A 19,607-nucleotide genomic window follows, 5' to 3' on the forward strand; every position below is an offset into this window, starting at 1 on the left:
ATTAATTGTCATTTACATTAGGTACATCTCCTAATGCTATCCTTCCCCCTTCCCCCCACCCCATGACAGGCCCCGGTGTGTGATGTTCCCCACCCTGTGTCCAAGTGCTCTCATTGTTCAATTCCCACCTATAAGTGAGAACATGCAGTGTTTGGTTTTCTGTCCTTGCAATAGTTTGCTCAGCATGATGGTTTCCAGCTTCATCCATGTCCCTACAAAGGACATGAACTCATCCTTTTTTAAGGCTGCATAGTATTCCATGGCGTATATGTGCCACATTTTCTTAATCCAGTCTATCATTGATGGACATTTGGGTTGGTTCCAAGTCTTTGCTATTGTGAATAGTGCCGCAATAAACACACCTGTACATGTGTCTTTATAGCACATGTCTATAAATGGGTCAAATGGTATTTCTAGTTCTAGATCCTTGAGGAATCACCACACTGCCTTCCACAATGGTTGAACCAGTTTACAGTCCCACCAACAGTGTAAAATTGTTCCTATTTCTCCACATCCTCTCCAGCACCTGTTGTTTCCTGACTTTTTAATGATCGTCATCCTAACTGGTGTGAGATGGTATCTCATTGTGGTTTTGATTTGCATTTCTCTGATGGCCAGTGATGATGAGCATTTTTTCATGTGTTTGTTGGCTGCATAAATGTCTTCTTTTGAGAAGTGTCTGTTCTTATCCTTTGCCCACTTTTTGATGGGGTTGTTTGATTTTTTCTTGTAAATTTGTTTAAGTTCTTTGTAGATTCTGGATATTAGCCCTTTGTCAGATGGGTAGATTGCAAAAATTTTCTCCCATTCTGTAGGTTGCCTGTTCACTCTGATGGTATTTTCTTTTGCTGTGCAGAAGCTCTTTAGTTTAATTAGATCTCATTTGTCAATTTTGGCTTCTGTTGCCATTGCTTTTGGTGTTTTAGACATGAAGTCTTTGCCCATGCCTATGTCCTGAATGGTATTGCCGAGGTTTTCTTCTAGGGTTTTTATGGTTTTAGGTCTGATATTTAAGTCTTTAATCCATCTTGAATTAATTTTTGTATAAGGTGTAAGGAAGGGATCCAGTTTCAGCTTTCTCCATATGGCTAGCCAGTTTTCCCAGCACCATTTATTAAATAGGGAATCCTTTCCCCATTTCTTGTTTTTGTCTCGTTTGTCAAAGATCAGATGGTTGTAGATGTGTGGTATTATTTCTGAGGGCTGTGTTCTGTTCCATTGGTCTATATCTCTGTTTTGGTACCAGTACCATGCTGTTTTGATTACTGTAGCCTTGTAGCATAGTTTGAAGTCAGGTAGCGTGATGCCTCCAGCTTTGTTCTTTTGGCTTAGGATTGTCTTGGCAATGCAGGCTCTTTTTTGGTTCCATATGAACTTTAAAGTAGTTTTTTCCACTTCTGTGAAGAAAGTCATTGGTAGCTTAATAGGGATGGCATTGAATCTATAAATTACCTTGGGCCATATGGCCATTTTCACGATATTGATTCTTCCTATCCATGAGCATGGAATGTTCTTCCATTTGTTTGTGTCCTCTTTTATTTCATTGAGCAGTGGTTTTTAATTCTCCTTGAAGAGGTCCTTCACATCCCTTGTATGTTGGATTCCTAGGTATTTTATTCTCTTTGAAGCAATTGTGAATGGGAGTTCACTCATGATTTGGCTCTCTGTTTGTCTGTTATTGGTGTATAGGAATGCTTGTGATTTTTGCACATTGATTTTGTGCTTCAATTTTCTTATCTGTAATGTGGGGATAATAGTAATAACCACTCATAATTATACAATGATTAATGCACTTAAAGTAGCCTGGCATAAAGTAAGCATTACTAAGCACTAGATAAATAAAATAATGGAGAAATTCCTTCATCTTATGTAGGAATCACCTAGTGATGTAACTAACAGTTGCAAAGGAAAGTTCATCTTTTAAGATAATAACTTATTTAGTTTTTAAAACTAATTTCAGAAATATTGTAATGCCTCTTATTTGCTGTTTAAAATCTTTAACTAAGGTTTTGTTTCCTTCTTTTTTAATTTAAAAATAATATATGTTCATGGTAAAATTTTTAAACAGTGCAGGAGAGAATTCAGTAAAAGGCAATGTTTCCCTTCCTACAATTTCAGTGGTAACAATCACAAAAATTCTGTTTCCTTATAGAGCATTATTATGCATATATAAGCTAATTTATATCTTCTTCAGGTAAAGGGAAATGTACTCTATATACTATTCTTCAGTTTGCCTCTTTAACAATATGACGTGACCTTTTTATATCAATATATGTAGCCATCTCATCCTTCATTGCATGGGTCTATCATTGTTTAAACAGTTTTCATTAATGGACCCTTTTTTGGCTATTACAAACAATTCTTAGGAACAACCTTGCATCTAGAGCTTTGTGCATTTATGAATTGTATATTTTTAGGATAATTTTTATTAGTGAGTCAGAGTAAAAGCACCTTTTATTTTATAACACACTATCAATTATTCCTCCTCAAAAATTATATTAGTTGGCCGGGTATGGGTACGGTGGCTCACACCTGTAACCCCAGCATTTTGGGAGGCCGAGGCAGGCAGATCACAAGGTCAGGAGTTCAAGACCAGCCTGGCCAACATAGTGAAACCTCATCTCTACTAAAAATACAAAAAATTAGCCGGGCATGGTGGTGGGTGCCTGTAATCCCAGCTACTCGGAAGGCTGAGGCAGGAGAATCACTTGAATCCGGGAAGCAGATGTTGCAGTGAGCTGAGATCATACCATTGCACTCCAGCCCAGGCGACAGTGCAAGACTCTGTCTCAAAAAATAATAATAAAAATAAAAATAAATAAATTACATTAGTTTACATCAACTGTGTATAAGCATGCCAGTTACTACACACCCTCACCAATACAGGTTATGTCAATCTCTTTTTATTCTTTGCTCAAATGATATCTATTTTAATTTTCACTCTTTAATCATAAATGAGGTTGAACATCTTTCCTCATGTATTGCCTATTTGTATGTCTTTTTTCCTGAATAGTCTGTCCATGTCCTTTGTCAATTTTTTTTATTCAGTTATTCATCTTCTTGCTGATTTGTAAGTGTTCTTTGTATATTCACAAACTTAGTCCTTTGTCATATATATTGGAAATATTTTGCTAGCTTATATTTTTAAAACACTTTTTTTTTTTTTTGAGACGGAGTCTCGCTCTGTCGCCCAGGCTGGAGTGCAGTGGCCCGATCTCAGCTCACTGCAAGCTCTGCCCCCTGGGTTCACGCCATTCTCCTGCCTCAGCCTCCCGAGTAGCTGGGAATACAGGTGCCCGCCACTACGCCCGGCTAATTTTTTGTATATTTAATAGAGACGGGGTTTCACCATGTTAGCCAGGATGGTCTCAATCTCCTGACCTTGTGATCCACCCTCCTTGGCCTCCCAAAATGCTGGGATTACAGGCGTGAGCCACCGCGCCTGGCCTAAAACAATTTTTTTATACATGAGTTTATAATAATTTCTTTGTAGTCAGATTTATAATTTCCTTTATAATTTCTAGGCCATACTTTTTCAACTCAAGTCTGAGGACTAAGCTCTGACTTTTTCATCTTACCCAAATTCCTACCTAAGGGGTCTGGGGAGTCAAGCCCTACAAACCATAAATTATCATCAGATGGTTTTATTTGATGCTATATATTGTGACTTACTTTTCCATCTGACTCTGGCATAACATTGTGAGACAAGGAAAAAATATTTAACCTCAAAATATATTTCCTTGCCATACCCTGAAATTGCCCCTGCAAAGTTTCTTGTGGGAAAAACCCACATTCTATAGAGCCTCCCCTTCCCCCTTTGTTTTCCTTCCTTTCTTTCCAGATCCAGGAGATAATCAATTAAGAGTCAGGCACGCTTCTAAGTCCAATAAGAAAAAATTTACAACCTGCTCTCTCTGAAGGCTGCTGAGAGCTTCCTCTGCACAATAGAGGAACTTGGTCTCCACAATCTTTTATCTTTAACCTGAACATTCCTTTCTATCGATCCCAGGTCTTTAGACAAACTCAACCAATTGTCAACCAGAAAATGTTTAAATTTGCCTATAGCCTGGAAGCCCCTGCTTTGAGTTGTCCCACCTTTCAGAACCAAACCCATGTATTACTTAAATGTATTTGATTGATGTTTCATGCCTTCCTAAAATATATAAAACCAAGCTGTACCCCAGCCACCTTGGGCACATGTTCTCAGGACCTGAGGGCTGTGTCATGGGCCATGGTCACTCATATTTGGCTCAGAATAAATCTCTTAATATTTTTTACAGAGTTTGACTCTTTTCGTTAATAAGTCAAATTTGTTCAGCATGATTTTCACTTCTGAAACATCTCCCAAAATGATGAACTAACACCATCTTTATCAAAATGCATCCTCTTGCTTCTTCTGTGCTAAATTGCATCTTACTCATACTTCAGAACATTTAGAAATAACCTTCCCGGAATCAATTTTACTTTGCACTGGCCTCTTAACGTTCCTTTAATGCATGTGAACATCTTCAGGAAAGATCTGAGGGCAAGAAATGAATGTTCACCTCAGTGACATCCTCTAGTGAGTAAGCTAGCGCTAAGCAAGGTTGATGAACAGATGTCTACCTAGATCTCCAGACCCTGTCACAATGCCTTGCTAAGGAGCAACTTACATACTAATAATAGTGATGAAGAGGAGGAGGAGGAGGACAGGTAACATTTACTTAGGATGACTATCAACCCTCCTTTTTACATACATTATCTTATTTGATCTGCAAAAAGAAGACAGTACAATTATTATCTCTGTTTTAGAGGTGAGGAAACTGATTCCTCAGGTTAGGTAACTTGTCTAATATCACAAAGCTAATGAGGGTCACAGTGAGGATATCTCTGTTACATCGAGCCCCGGAGCTATTACATTGGGCCCCAGAGCTGACCTCTTTTATAATAGTATGCTAGCATTGTTCACTTTTCACAATGTTTCCACCACCTGGATACCCACATTCTGCTTAGCCACCTTAGTTACCATGATGCACAGTCCTCTACTCTAGAAAGAAACCTCCTGAATGGCTGGAAAACTCCTCTATGGCCAACTGTGTCTTACTCATCTTTATATCCCCAAAACCTGGTAGCGTGCATGGCACTTAGGAAGCTTTCAAGAAATGCTTGTCGGGTTTAACAGAATGGAAGTGCAGAAGTGAAGGAAATGAGCCCCAGGGAAGCTAATGGATTTGTCTAGTATTCTACAGCTAAAGGGCAGAGCTGGGACTAAAACACAGAGTTTGGATTCCCAGCTCTCCTCCCCTGCCCCACACACACTGCTGAATTACAGATTTACCAGTATTATTCTTGAGAGGAAGTACTGCGATTCAGGAAGGAATGATCCCCTTTCTAGCTGCTAGAGTTCTTCCCTTAAGGTTTTAAGGGTGAAAGTAAAAGAATGCTGGGGAGGAGATTTCTGGGTGATGGTTGTCCTCGGGGAGAATTCCTTTATTTTCATGTCTCTTATTAAGTTATTAACATTCTGAAAAATGTAGACTAAAGGAAAATTCCAGGGCCTCAGGGCGTTAGGGTGTTGGCAGTGAGTCACATTCTGGGTTTCCAAAAATCATGCTTGGAAAATGGTTCAGAAGATTACTTAAATGAAGTTCAAACTCTCAATTCATTTTACACTTAGGTGATAGAGTTGGGAGAAGAGTGCAAAGGCATGTGATTAACTGGATTCTCCAGTCCTAACTCGTTATGTTAATTTAGGAAGATGTATCTGGCAAAAAAAAATATGACATTTTATAAAAAGCGTATTTCATGAAACAGATAATCTAGGCAAAGCAGTACAGTACCTAGTACTGTGTAAGCATGAAAGAAATGTTAGGTAGATCTTGGCACCTTCACTTGTTAGCACAAGTTACTTGAGCTCTCTCTGCCTCAGTTTCCTTATCTATAAAATGAGAGCAATACTACCTACCTCGAATAGAGAATTAAATGGGTTAATATATGTAAAGTGTCATTACATTGTATAGCTTTCCTTGTTAGAAACATACTCATTTCCTTTCCCTTCAAGACTGTTTCTAAGATTCATGTCATTACTGTAGATACGTTTCACTTGTGTACGTGTGTGTGTTTGCTATTTCTCATGTGAACGTACTTCTCTACCACTATTTATCTGCTCTCCTGTCAGTGATAAGGTTGCTTGCAGTTTTGTGCTTTGGGGGTATGTGAATGTTTGGCTTTGTAAGGTAAATAACCTCACAATGTTTTGCTAAGTGATTGCACCGTTTATATGCCTATCAGAGTATCTTGTCCAACACCCAATATTGTTAGACTTAGTTTTTGCCAGTCTCAAGCGTGTGTAATGTTATCTCACTGTGGCTTTAATTTGCATTTCTCTGATTACTAATGAGGATGAGCATCTTTAATGTGTTTCTTAGCCATTCTTGTTTTCTCTTTTGTGAGATCTCTTTTCATGTCTTCTGCCTGGTGAGTTTTTTTTGTTGTTGTTTGTTTGTTTTTGGCGAGACAGGGTCTCACTCTGTCACCCTGGTTGGAGTGCAGTGGCGCGATCTTGGCTCACTGCAACCTCTGCATCCCAGGCTCAAGTGATCCTCCCACCTCTCAGCCTCTTGAGACCTAGCTGGGACCACAGGCACGCACCACCACGCCTGGCTAATTGTTTGTGTTTTTTGGTAGAGACAGGGTTTCACCATGTTGCCCAGGCTGGTCTTGAACTCCTGAGCTCAGGCAATCCACCAGCCTCAGCCTTTCAAAGTGCTGGGATTACAGGCATGAGCCACTGTGCCCAAACTGCCTGTTTTTTAAAGTCTGTCTCCTTGGAAGAGGTCACCTAATGTCCTTGCCATTCCTGCCTTAAAAATAATAGACATTCATCAGTCTGTTAATCTTATATACTTCTGGTGAGGAAGACAAACGGTTAACATAATGGTGTCAGAGAGTCTCAGGCCCTACCAGGGTATTTTCTCAAAAGTCTCCCTTAAACAGGCAATATATAGAGAGAGGAATGAAAAAAGAAGATTTTTGTCAGTTTGTGTTTTACTTTGCATATCTGGACATATATTTGCACTTATTAATTTGGTTATACGACTTTTTTAAGGAAGTAGCATCCAGAAGTTCAGTTGTCATAAGAGTAAGCATTTACTGAACACTTATGTGCCAGGTACTATTCTAAGCACTTTACATATATTACTTCAGTCTTCATAATAACTTGTGATAGTCATGAATAGGTACTACTATTATTTTCCAGCTAAGGAAAATGGAAGCCATAAAAAATTAAATGATTTATTCGAAGTGGAATCACTACTAAGTGGTAGAAATGGGCTTCAAATGGAGGGAGTCTGGATCCCCCAGTCTATGCCTTAAACCACCAGGATAACTACAGGAAATAGCAAGTTAGTGGGGAGTACAGCAGAAAGCAGGAGGCTGTGGTGAGACGGAATTCAGGGAATTGGTGGGCCGCTAGAGTAGGCTGGTTAGAGAAGGAAGTAAAGATGGGAGGGTGGCTGGAAGAGTTAAAGAGAGAAAGATCAAGAACAGAAATTGCTACCATGTCAGGAGAGTATAAAAGTTGCTAGGACAAGTGCTGACAGAGCTGTGAACAGTCATTGATGTTCAGGTTTCCAGATAATCTCGGTGATTATAAAGTTTGGATTTGCCACAGGGGTGAGTTGTGTTAAAGCGGAATAGAGGCAAAGGGCATTGAAATCCAGGAGTTTGAGAAGCGGTGAGTCATGGACAGTGAAGTTGTCTAAGATAACGGCAGGAGCTTGGCAGTGTTTGTTAGCCAGGTGCTGAAGTTCTCTGTGAATCTAGGAGTGATCTAGAAGCAGGTAGATGAAGGTGATTGTGTTCCATGCTATAGTACGAGACTCCAAAGAGGGCAGAGGGCTGGGCACTGTGGCTCATGCCTGTAATCCCAGTACTTTGGGAAGCCGAGGTGGGTGGATCACCTGAGGTCAGGAGTTCAAGACCAGCCTGGCCCACCTGATGAAACTCTGTCTCTATCAAAAATACAAAATTAGCCAGGCTTGATGGCGCACGCTTGTAATCCCGGCTACTTGGGAGGATGAGGCAGAAGAATTGCTTGAACCCAAAGGTGGAGGTTGCAGTGAGCCGAGATCGCACCACTGCACTTGGGTAGGAATGGAATCACCTGGAGCTGGCAATTAGAAGCTAGGAGAATGCCAGCCCTGCTTCCAATCTCTCAGTGTTGGGAAGAGAGAATAAGCAGTTTTTGCTTGTCAAAGCTCAAGGGAAATAATATTCTTGCAGGAAATCCAAGTTTCAGTTAAGGAAAGAAGGTGAAGGTTTCACTCTGCTAAGAGGTTGAGGATATAGGTTTGAGTAAGTACAATGAAATTGTGTTTCTTACAGTGGAAAGAGCTTCAAAGGAGGTTAGCAGTGGAAAAAAGTTTGGGGAAAAGAAGCATGGGAAAGTTTGGGTATGAGTAAAGAGAAATTTTTACCTTGAGGGTAACTAATAAGAACAAGAGTTAGTGGTGTGGATAAGATACATTGGCCTTGAGATCATGAGGAAATATAGGTGTGAGCTTGACAAGAAAATTGACATTAACTTCAAGATGTTGGAGGTATGCTGATTTACATGGTAGCTGTTTCCTACTGCTTTGGAGGAGATAAGAAATGCCTCCCTGTGCTACTAAAAGGCCTGCAAGACAGACCCATCTATCATCCACCAAGTAAATTCATCTTCCTGTGTCCTATTTTCTCCATTTCTAAAATAGGGATAATAATATCCTTTTCTCTGAGTTGACATGAGAATCAATTTGTGCATATGAAAGTGTCTTGGAAAATTGTAAAATGCCAGATGAAAGTAAGTTAGAAATATGATGGTGTTAGTCACACCAAACTTTGTTTATGCTGAATTCTTTATCAAAAATACAAAGTCCAGGTGTAGCCTTGTTCCTGATTTAAAAAAAAAAGAAGAAGAAATTATTTTCACTGATTTGTTTAAGGACATGGTTTTTAAGAAAGATTATAAAAAACAGAAATGTCTGCATTACATCCTGTAGACGAGTAAACAAAGCAATTTATCAAGGAAATAGCAGGGATGGGGAAGTTTTGCTTTTGTCATTCTTTCCATTAGAAATAATTTACACTGTTTCCACTTAACAACAGATCAGGACTTCCCTTAATGTCCTTTAGCAAAGCTCAAAGAGCTACAGTTGGGACTTTGGGCCACCGGCCAGTATTTGTTCAAAGAGAGCTGTACGGTAGTTCAGTAATCAGAAACTGGAAATTTCTCTTTTCCCACACACAAGCACTCCTTCCTCCCCTTATTTTGCCCAGACATTTCACAATCATTGCAACGGATGGAGGCCAATATACATGCAGCATTTAGTACCAGGCAACAGCCACCTTAGCCTTAAGTATTTCTTTTATTATTTTTCTTAAGGAGGGAGAAATGTTTTCATGCTTGTTATTCTTTTACCTTTGGAAAAATTTAATATTCTTCAGACAGTGGTGAAAGAGCAAAAATTTATTGGTATTTACTAAATATAAGACAGGAATGGTCTTTGTATTCATGCTCAGGAAATTTCTATTTTGGATGCAGAAAATGATATACCTATTGTCAAGATGATATTTTATCAGATTAGGACAAACCCACAAACACACTTTCCACATCCTCAGTATAAAATGGAAAGAAACATGACACTGTATCATGCATATGGTCATAGCAGCTCAATAGTCCACCTCTGCCAGAAATACCATGAAATCTGCATGAAAATGCCCTATATTTTCTGACATGTCATGAACAACTCAAAAATATATGGAATAGGGTTATTTATAAAGCAGAGAATTATTAGAGGAAATGAAGTTCATCTGGAATCCTGAATCTTAAAAAAAAAGTTGATCAGGATGTTTTACTTATGACAAAAGTATTGTTGAATAAGTAAAATGTAGAGATAAAAGAGAAGGAAAAACATCTAGCCATAATATGTCCATCCACAGACCATGAGTGAATCTCTTTTTTCAGGCATTTTCTTATAAATCCTTAATTATATTTAATAAACATGGAATCATACTAGCCATACTCTTTTGTAACCTATTTAACATATTCAAGCTCCCATCAGACTGCCTGGCTCTGGGTTCCAGCTCTGTCACTGACTAATAGGATGACATTGCACAAGTTACTTAATCAACCTGCTGATAAGAATGGGAATTTTGAGCAGAGGAGTCAAAGGCTCTAGAGCTGCAAAGATTAAGTTGTCATCAGCCAACATTGGAAGTCTGTGCATAAAAGAGATTTCTAGGAAAAAAAAAATCATCAGTTCAATCTATCAGACACCTGAATGGAAATATCAAGCATGTAGTTGGATTGTGACTTGAAGAAAAGCATGAAGAGTTACAAGTGTAGGCCATGGGCCTATAGATATTTAGAGCAGTGAGACTGGATAAAATCAAGGGAGCAATTGTAGATAGAGAAGAAGACCAAGAACTGAGCCTTGGACCATTCCAACACTAAGAGTTTAGATGGGAGATACAAAGGGAAGGGAAAGAACTTAAGAGGAAAAAAGGAAAACAAGAGAATGCAGTGACCTGGAAACATATAAAGAAGGTGTATTAAGGAGACAGGGATTATTAAAATGTGCCAAATGCTGCTAATCAGATAAGAAAAGGACTGAGAATTGGCCATTGAATTTGGCAATGTGGAGGTCACCCAAGAGCAGTGTGTGTGGAGAGAAAAGCTTGAAAGAAGAGAAGGTTTACAAGAGAACGGGAGGAAAGAAATTGGAGAGAGCTAGTATGGACACTTATTTCAAGATTTCCTGCTAAGAGCAACAAATACATGGGACAGGTCCTGGTGGGAAAAGTAGGCTCAAAAGAAAGTTTCATTTCATTTTTCTAGAGTGGAAGAAATTATAGCATGTTTGTAAGTGGATAGAATGATCCAGTAAAGATAATAAAATACATGATGTAAGACATAAGGGGAATTTCTGAAGTGGTGTTCTTGCGTGAGCAAGAAGGAATGGGATCTAGCATGTAAGTGGAGGAATTAGTTTTGATATGAGCACAGACTGTTTATCTTTGGTATCAGTCAGGAAGGCCAAGTATATGAGTCATCATTTTGGAGGGAATCAGTTGAAGTTCTCTTCTGAGAGCTTCAATTTTCCCATTATGTCCTTTATCCTTGCTCATGTGAATTACACGGGAAGCGTCAGAGCCCCAGGGCACCCCTTATTTCCAGCTCTCTAACCCTCATAGAGCTCTGTAATTCCCATAAATGGTCTCCTATACTCCCTCCTGAAACTCTTTCTTTACGTTATCAGAAATGTAGAGTGCATCATGTCAGTTGTGTAGGAGAGTGTTTATTTTCCTGTGCCCTTGCAATACAAATGCTATTACATAAAGGAATCTTTGCCAATTTAATTGGGGAAAGGCTTATTTCACTGTTATTTAACGTAGACTTCTTCAATTTCTAGTAAGGATGAATATTTTCTTCACATTTTTAAATGGTACTTTTTCTTTTAATTAATTAATTTCATAAAAGCTGCTTATTTTTCTGCTGGGGTTTTCAACTCTTTTTTTTTTTTTTTGAGATAGGATCTTGCCCTGTAGCCCAGGCTGGAGTGCAGTGGCATGATCTCAGCTCAGTGCAGCCTCTGCCTTGTGGGTTCACGCAATTCTCCTGCCTCAGCTACCTGAGTAATTGGGACTATAGGCGTGCACCACCATGTCCAGCTAATTTTTGTATTTTTAGTACAGATAGGATTTCACCATGTTGCCCAGGCTGGTCTCAAACTACTGGCTTCAAGTGATCCACCTGCCTCGACCTCCCAAAGTGCTGGGATTGCAGGTGTGAGCCACTGTGCTGGCCTCAAATCTTTCTCATTGTTTTGTAAGAACTCTTCCTAGATAAGTTTATTAATACTATTTTTCACGCATGATGCAAATATTTTCACTCAAATTTCCACTTTTCTTTCAATGCAGTTTTTGGCACTTTTACATACTTTAAAAAATCTTATTTTACATCAATCAGTAATTTATTTAATGGAATCCATTTTGAGCACTTAGGCCCTTTCCTTGACACCCCCAAGGCAAAGTAAATATTCACCCACATCTTAAAGAAACCCGTAACAGTTCTTTGGTTTCAGTTGTTACATTTAAATAGTTAATTTCATCAGAAGTATATCTGAGTGCATGGTATAAAGAAGAGATATAATTTTTTTTGCCCCCTGAAATGGTGGCCAGTTGTCACAACTGTCTTTATGAGCTAATCTCTTGTACTAGAAGGGTCCACTATCCCCTTCTAAGGGTACGGCCCAGCCAGCAGTTTCCTGCTGAGAGAAGATGCCCTGGAATGCTCTTGAGAAAGGATTGGTCGTCAGTTAGGTTGGGCCTCTGTGCCAAGGCAGCCTCTTAGGTTCATGACAGCCTGCCAGGAACAGCTCCACCCAGAATACTGATATTAACTGGTATTTGAAGCAGCAATAAAAAGAGTATTATGCATTTAGCATCACGGAGAGAAATAAAAACCCACAAAAAGAAAAGTTGAATTTGAAAGGACAATACCAGTAGCTATGCCATTAGTGATGCCATTGAGAAAATCAGATTTCACTGTACCTTTTTTAATATGTACAATCCATCTATCCATTCCCACAATTAATGTTTTTCCACAGCCTACTGTGTGCCAGATACCAGGCTGGATGTTTTGATAAACAAGACCACGTCCCACCAACAGGGAATTTACATTCAAATAAGTGTTGGGAGCTGACAGGAACATCTAGAAAGCATCTGTCCTATGTATAGTATTTAAACAGCATATAATAATGGAATAATTTAACAATCCATTTAACATATCAGGATATACAGCTTGCAAACTGAAGCAAGTGTATAAAATTTTTAAAATGTGATAAACGTAGAGTTAGAAAGCTGGTGGGGAAAGAATGGTAAGTTAGTTGAGTTTCCTGAGGTTTCAAGGAATGGAGACACCTGAGCAACTTAACATGAAAGAAATTTATTTACTTTGAGTTGGTAACAGTCACTTTGCTCAGCCACTCCAGTATCTCTACCTCTTCTGGCCTTTATCAGTGTAGCTCATAGTCTCTGATATTTTTTGCATAACTTCTCTTTTTTCCTATGAATAATCTCTTTGGTTATTAACTTACTGACTTAAATTCCTTTTTTATCATTCTCTCTTAAACCAACACGAATCAGCCTTTCTTCCCAGCTCTAACACTAAAACTGCTTTTATCAGCTTTTCCAATGACCTTAGGTCAATTCTGAGTCTTCCTCTTTCTCATGCTATTAGTGGCCTTTGGCATAGTTGATCATGCCTTCCTATTTGAAACACTCTTTGCTTTGCCTTCAGGACACCATTCTCTCCTTGTTCTCCTGTGTCATAGGACACTTTTTCTCATTCACGTCTCATTATTTGTCATTTATCCGATTTCACAATGCTAGACTGCTCCAAGCTTGGTCCTTGGAATTTTTCTCTTTTCTACTTCTACTTACCCCCTGGATGATCTCTTCTAATTTTGTGAATGTAAATACTTTACTATATGTTGAAAATTCCAAAATGTGTATCTCCAGGTTGGACTTCTGTCTTGAACCTCAGGCTCATATGTCCAATTACTAATGACATTGTCACTTAGATATACCAAATAGGCATCTGTAGTGGAGTGTATTATTGTTCATAATATTTGTTGCCTTGTCCAGTGCCAGCATTATACTTACCCTGTTCTGCTGATGTCAGGGCTGGCCTTGGGATTTGCTTTGGTCAATGACATGCGGTGCAACTGACTTAAGTTGTTTTTGAGAAGAAGCCTTAAAAGCCATCATGTGGCTCCATTGTGTTATTTCTTCCCTCTTCCCTGACACCAGAAACATTCCAGATGGGGGCTGCTCCTTCAGCCTGGGTCATGAGATAAAGTCCACGAAGACACAGTTGACCTGCAGTAGACACAAATGTGAGTGAGCAAGAAATAAACTTTTTTGCTTTAAAGCATTAAGATTTTTGGAGTTGTTTTGTTTCCTTCAAGAAAATGTTTATTGCATATTATTAGTGATTATGTTTTACAGCAAAATAAAATATACACACTTTTCACAAACACAAAATGGGAATCAAGGCAGCTATCAAATTTACATGTTGAACCAAGTCCTGGTTTTCAGAATTCAGCAGCCAGTCACGATTCTGCACCAGGGCCACTAGTCTATGATTTCCAATAGGTGAGGATCTTTTCAGTAATTGGGACAAAATCTTCTTTATATGTGACCATCGTTTGCACATAAAACCCTTTTGGGCATTCAGATATTTCACTGGGTACTTCACTTGTTGAGGCATCCTTTTGTTCTACTTCATCACCTGTTGGCTTCTCCTTTTTCTGGCCAAAGTAAAACATTGAGCCCACCAAGGTCCCGGTGCTGACCACGGACATCTGCCAGTACCAGGCCGTGGACTGGTTTTGATACATGGGGATGCCAGCGAGGACCTCTATCCTCCTGGAGTTGTTTACTGCAAGAGACATAGCCTAAACTGAATGACACAGCATCTCAAATTAACATACCCAAAACTGAATGCCTGATCTTCCCTGCCCAACCTCCAAACTGCTCTGCCCACAGAGTTCCCCATCTTGGTAAACAGCAGTTTCAACTTTCCACTTTTCAGATTAAGAAAGTCAGAATTGTCCTTGATTACTCTCTGAATCTCACACTCCACATATAGGCACTGAAAATACATCAATGAACACAATAGACACAACAGATAAAAATTCCTGTTGAGATTACATTCAATAGAGATGAAGCAGACAATAATGAAATGAGTAAGCATAATAAGTTGAATATGAGGATTTCAATATATGTAATACATATTACTATATAATACTAAATATTTAAATGTGTAGAAGTTAACGCATGAGATGGAAAAAACAGAGCCAGTTAAAGGGGAAGGGAGTACCTAGGGTGACAGTAAGGGTGTAGGTTGCAAGGGTAGTCTGAGTTCAACTGATTGAGACAGAAACATTTTAACAAAGACTTGAGAGCTGCAGAACTTTTGGCGTGTAATGACTCTGCCCAAACCTCTACACTAACAGATGACTAAACTGCAGCATTGCTTCTAGCAGCGTAAGGCCACGTCCCTAACATGACCCCGCCACCCCCATTCTCCTCGCAAATGCCTGCATTACCAAGCCCAGTGCTGCCAGAAGAATTTACTGTGTGTTCTAGTCAACCCCGGATGACAGGCCCTTGGCCTTTCTTTTTAGACCATTTACTAAAAAGGGCTCACAATTGTGAATCTGTATCTCCTGTAACTCAGAAGTGTCTTTTTCAAGGACTTGAAAGCCGTTTCTTTGCAATGTAATTATCAGGAGGGATAGGGCCTGATATGGCTTTGCTGTGCCCCTACCCAAATCTCAACTGGAATTGTATCTCCCAGAATTCCCACGTGTTGTGGGAAGGACCCAGGGGGAGGTAATAGAATCATGAGGGCTGGTCTTTTCTGTGCTATTCTAGTGATAGTGAATACGTCTCACGATATCTGATGCGTTTATCAAGGGTTTCCGCTTTTGCTTCCTCCTTATTTTCTCCTGCCGCCACCATGTAAGAAGTGCCTTTCACCTCCTGCCATGATTCTGAGGCCTCCTCAGCCATGTAGAACTGTAAGTCCAATTAAACCTCTTTTTCTTCCCAGTCTCAGGTATGTCTTTAACAGCAGCATGAAAACAGACTAATATAGGGCCCCTGTCTCCCAAGTCTCTGTGGGAGGATAGAACCTAATTTTGGTAATTGCCAGCTAGCAGACACAGCTGGCCTAATCCCATTTACACTGACCAACCCTTTGTAATTTTTCACTTCTCTGACTCTCCTTTAACCCTCCCATTCCCCCAATTCTCCCTTCTAAACACTCAGTCTCCTCTGCACAAATCAGAAAGGAGCTCAACTCTATCCCTTTCTGTCAGTAGTTGCTGAATAAAATCTGTTTTCACCAAATGTCCAGCTGTGTTTTATCTTTCACAGACTTGAAAGAGATGAAAGGAGTAAGCCATATGACTAGTGGTAGAAAGAGTGTTCCAAGCAGAGCAACAGCCAGTGCAGAAGCTCAAATGCAGGAGCATGCCTGGCCTATACAAGCAACAACAAAGAGACTAGTGTTGCTGCAACAGGGTTAGCAATGGAAATGTTGGTGGCAGCTGATGTCAGAATATAAAGGGTGGGCAGGTGGCATACACTGCAGGGACTTACAGGCCCTCATAGGTAAGTACTTTTAGCTTTTACTCTCATGGGCTAGGGAACTATTGGAGGATGTCAAGCAGGGGAGTGACATGATCTGGCTTACATTTTAAAAGGATCACCCTAGCTGCTGTGCTGAGACTAGACAGTAATGGGGATTGGAGGGTAAGGTTGGAAGTAATAAGACTAATTAGGAGGTTGTCAAAATAATTCATGTGAGAGGTGATGGTAGCTCAGTCAAAAGTGATAGTAGTGATAACAGCAATGTCTAAATGTACTTTACAGAATTTCTTTATGGATTGGCTAAGAGTAGTTAAAGAGAAGTGTCAGGTATGATTTCAAAGTTTCTGTCCTGAGCAGTTGGAGGAATGGAGTTTCCCTCAGCTGAGATGGTAGCAGGTTTTGGTGGGGTGAGAGAGGAGCTCTCCCCATAGTAGCTCATTCAGGCTAATTTATAACATTTATTAAACATGGGTATGGGGTGGTTTAGTAGGCAGTTGGATATTTGAGTCTGAAGTTCAGGGGAGAGGTCTATATTACAGATTTAAATTTTGGAGTTATTGGCAAATATATGGTATTTGAAGCCACAGACTGCATGAGACGACCAAGAAAGTGAGTGTAGCTAAAGAGAAGAGAACCTAGGACCAAAGCCCTCAAATGATGAGAGAGGTTTGGAAGAAGAGGAAGTAGCACAGGAATCTGAGAAGAAACAGCCAGTGAAGTAGGAAGAAAGCAAACAAAAAAAAAGTATGGTGTCCAGGAAATCAAGAGGGGAAAAGTTTGTCAAGGGAGAGGGAATGACCAACTGTTGCTGAAAAGATGAGGACTGAGAAGTGACCATTAGATTTAGTAATATAGCTACTGATGATAACAGTAGTTTGGACCAATTGGTGGCACTAAAAGTCTGACAGGAGGCAGTGTGAGAGAGAAAAGAAGACAGATTGGGAAGCAAACAGATACCTTTTTTGAGGAGTTTTGTTGCAAAGAGGAGCAGAAAAATAGATCCATGAGTGATGGGAAAAGCAATGTTCAAAGCTGGCTCTTAGAGTGTGTTACTGATAACAATAAGATTTATATCCATATCCTAAATTACTTTCAAACAAGTAATTTGATGTGTCATTCTGATGGTGGCAGGAGGCAGACAGGTTTCTAGGTGGGAAGGGGCAGGTCCCGGGTGAAACCTCAACTTCAAGCCAGTGACAAGCCAGCTGGGCCTGGGCTTCCAGCTCCGGGTGAAATCCATGGCCTGGAGTGAGGGCTACCCACTACAGATCTCCCTGCTGAGAGCTGTTCAGTTGCCCAGTAAAGCTCTTCTCCACCTTGCTCACCCTCCAGTTGTCCACCTAACCTCATTCTTCCTGGATGTGGGACAAGAACCTGGGACCTGCCAAATGGCAGGAGCAAAAGGAGCTGTAACACTTTCCTGGCCAGTTCATTGAGCTGCGGGTGGGAGCTAAAAGGGGCTATAACACTTTCCTGGCCAGCTTGCTGAGCTGCAGGCGGTGGCATGGTACTGGCTGCAGGAGTGAAACGTAGCAACCCTTCTGGGGGCCCAGACCTTGGGAGTCCCTGTGCCAGAGCTGTAACACTGTAGCCTTCCTGTCCTCTGCTGGTGCCAGGTGGCCACCCCATGCAACAAGAAGCAGTGGAGGGGCAGGGCCAGCCCAGGAGTCATGGACCAGAGCAGGGCAATGGGACTGAAAGAGTCTTTACACAAATCAGCTGAAACACACTCCCCAACCCCGAACATGAACCCCTACTTGCTGCGCTGCAGTAGATGTGAAAGAGAGAAGAGCTGTGGCCCTTCTTGGAGCCCAGATCTTGGAGCTCCCTGAGCCAGGGCTGTGACATACTGTAACACCCTCTTTGGGGCTTTGTGGTTCCTGGCATCTCTGAGCTTTCCAGCGTCACCACATTTCCCTCATCCAGATGCTGGTGCCCGCAGCAGAAGCCGCTTGCGGTACATCTGGTCCAGCCACAACCTCATACAGAGTCAGCACCTGTGCGGGTGCCTGGAGCTGCCTGCCCCTCCGCAGCAGCCAGCATGCCTGGCTGTGTGCAGTGGCCAAACAGCGCGCTTGCACACACACCCCTCGCTGCTCTGCACCTGGCTTGCCTTTGGCAGGTGTGGGATCCAAGGCTGGTTGTGTGAGCTGAGCGCAGCCTGCTGGTCTGAGTGGGTGGAACAAGGCCAGTGGGCATGAGCAAAACTCAAGCAGAGGGGCTGCTGGCCACAGGGGTTTCCAGCTGGTGAAGCACCACCTGAAGCATCTGTGACAATTCTACATGCAACACGATCACGCATTAGGCATCATTATTATCCCCATTTTATAGATGAATGAACAGAAAACCTCCGCACAGGAAGATAAATAATTTGTGTCTCAGCAGAGAAAGGAAAATAACATAGCCCAAGTTTTCGCAGATGGTAAGTTGTAGAGTAGTCTGACTCCAGAGCCTGCTCTGAAGCAGGGCTCCTGCTGGCCCCTATGGTAGCCCTGTGAAGTTAGCAAATAGCAACCTGATTTCACAAGCAGATTTTAAGTTAGTATATTGTTATGGAACCGGAATGGCTGTTCCCCAGGAGGGTTATCCAGAACACCCACTGGCAGTAGTCCTGCCTATGTACATACAAGTGCCTGTATTTTTGCCTGCTTCCACACAGGACACATGGTCTACACAATTTTCAAGTACTTCATGTTGCTCCCCTCACTTCCAAGGTGGGAAATGATATCAAGTTCAAAGCTGAGGAATGAGAAGCAAGCCTTGGAAAGTGCCAGGTAAGTGAGAGAAGAAATCTCAGGTGTCACTAGGAGTGCAGTCAGAACAGATGCAACTTATGCAGGTGTGCGTGCGAGTGTGTAAGTGAATGGTCGCCTAAGTGTATGTGTGTGGCCATATGCACCCAATGGGGGTTTATATACAAATCAGCTTTCCACCGCTCCAGAACTTAGCCTGGAATCTCCAGTTCTGTGTGTGCTTTTCCATAAGTTAATACATGTGTATGATATGAATCAGCACACTCTTATCTGTAGTATCCTTGCACACTGTGAAACCTGAACACTCTCATGCTGTGACCTTGCTCCTAACCATTCTTCATCAGAAAATTGTTAAATGTCTACCTCCATGCAAAGCACTGTGTTGCAGGATTATTTAGGAATCAGAAAGACCGAGGGGTTGAGGAGGATTTATTATTTAGGTGCACCGGCACAGTCAGATTAACATCCTCTGAGCCCCGAACAAAGGGTCAGGTTACCTTTTAAGCATTTCGTGGGCAGGGGGCAGTTGGGGGGAGATCTATGCAGGGGGAAGCATATTACAGAAGTGAGAAAAATGACAGTTATTTAATTGAGATATGCATTACATAATTTCTTACTTTTCAAGGAAAAACATATTTTATGACTTGAGTTTATCTGTCTAGTGACTTTGCA

The sequence above is a fragment of the Gorilla gorilla genome, chromosome 5 (assembly GCF_029281585.2).
Source record: "Gorilla gorilla gorilla isolate KB3781 chromosome 5, NHGRI_mGorGor1-v2.1_pri, whole genome shotgun sequence".
NCBI classification, from domain to species: domain Eukaryota; kingdom Metazoa; phylum Chordata; class Mammalia; order Primates; family Hominidae; genus Gorilla; species Gorilla gorilla.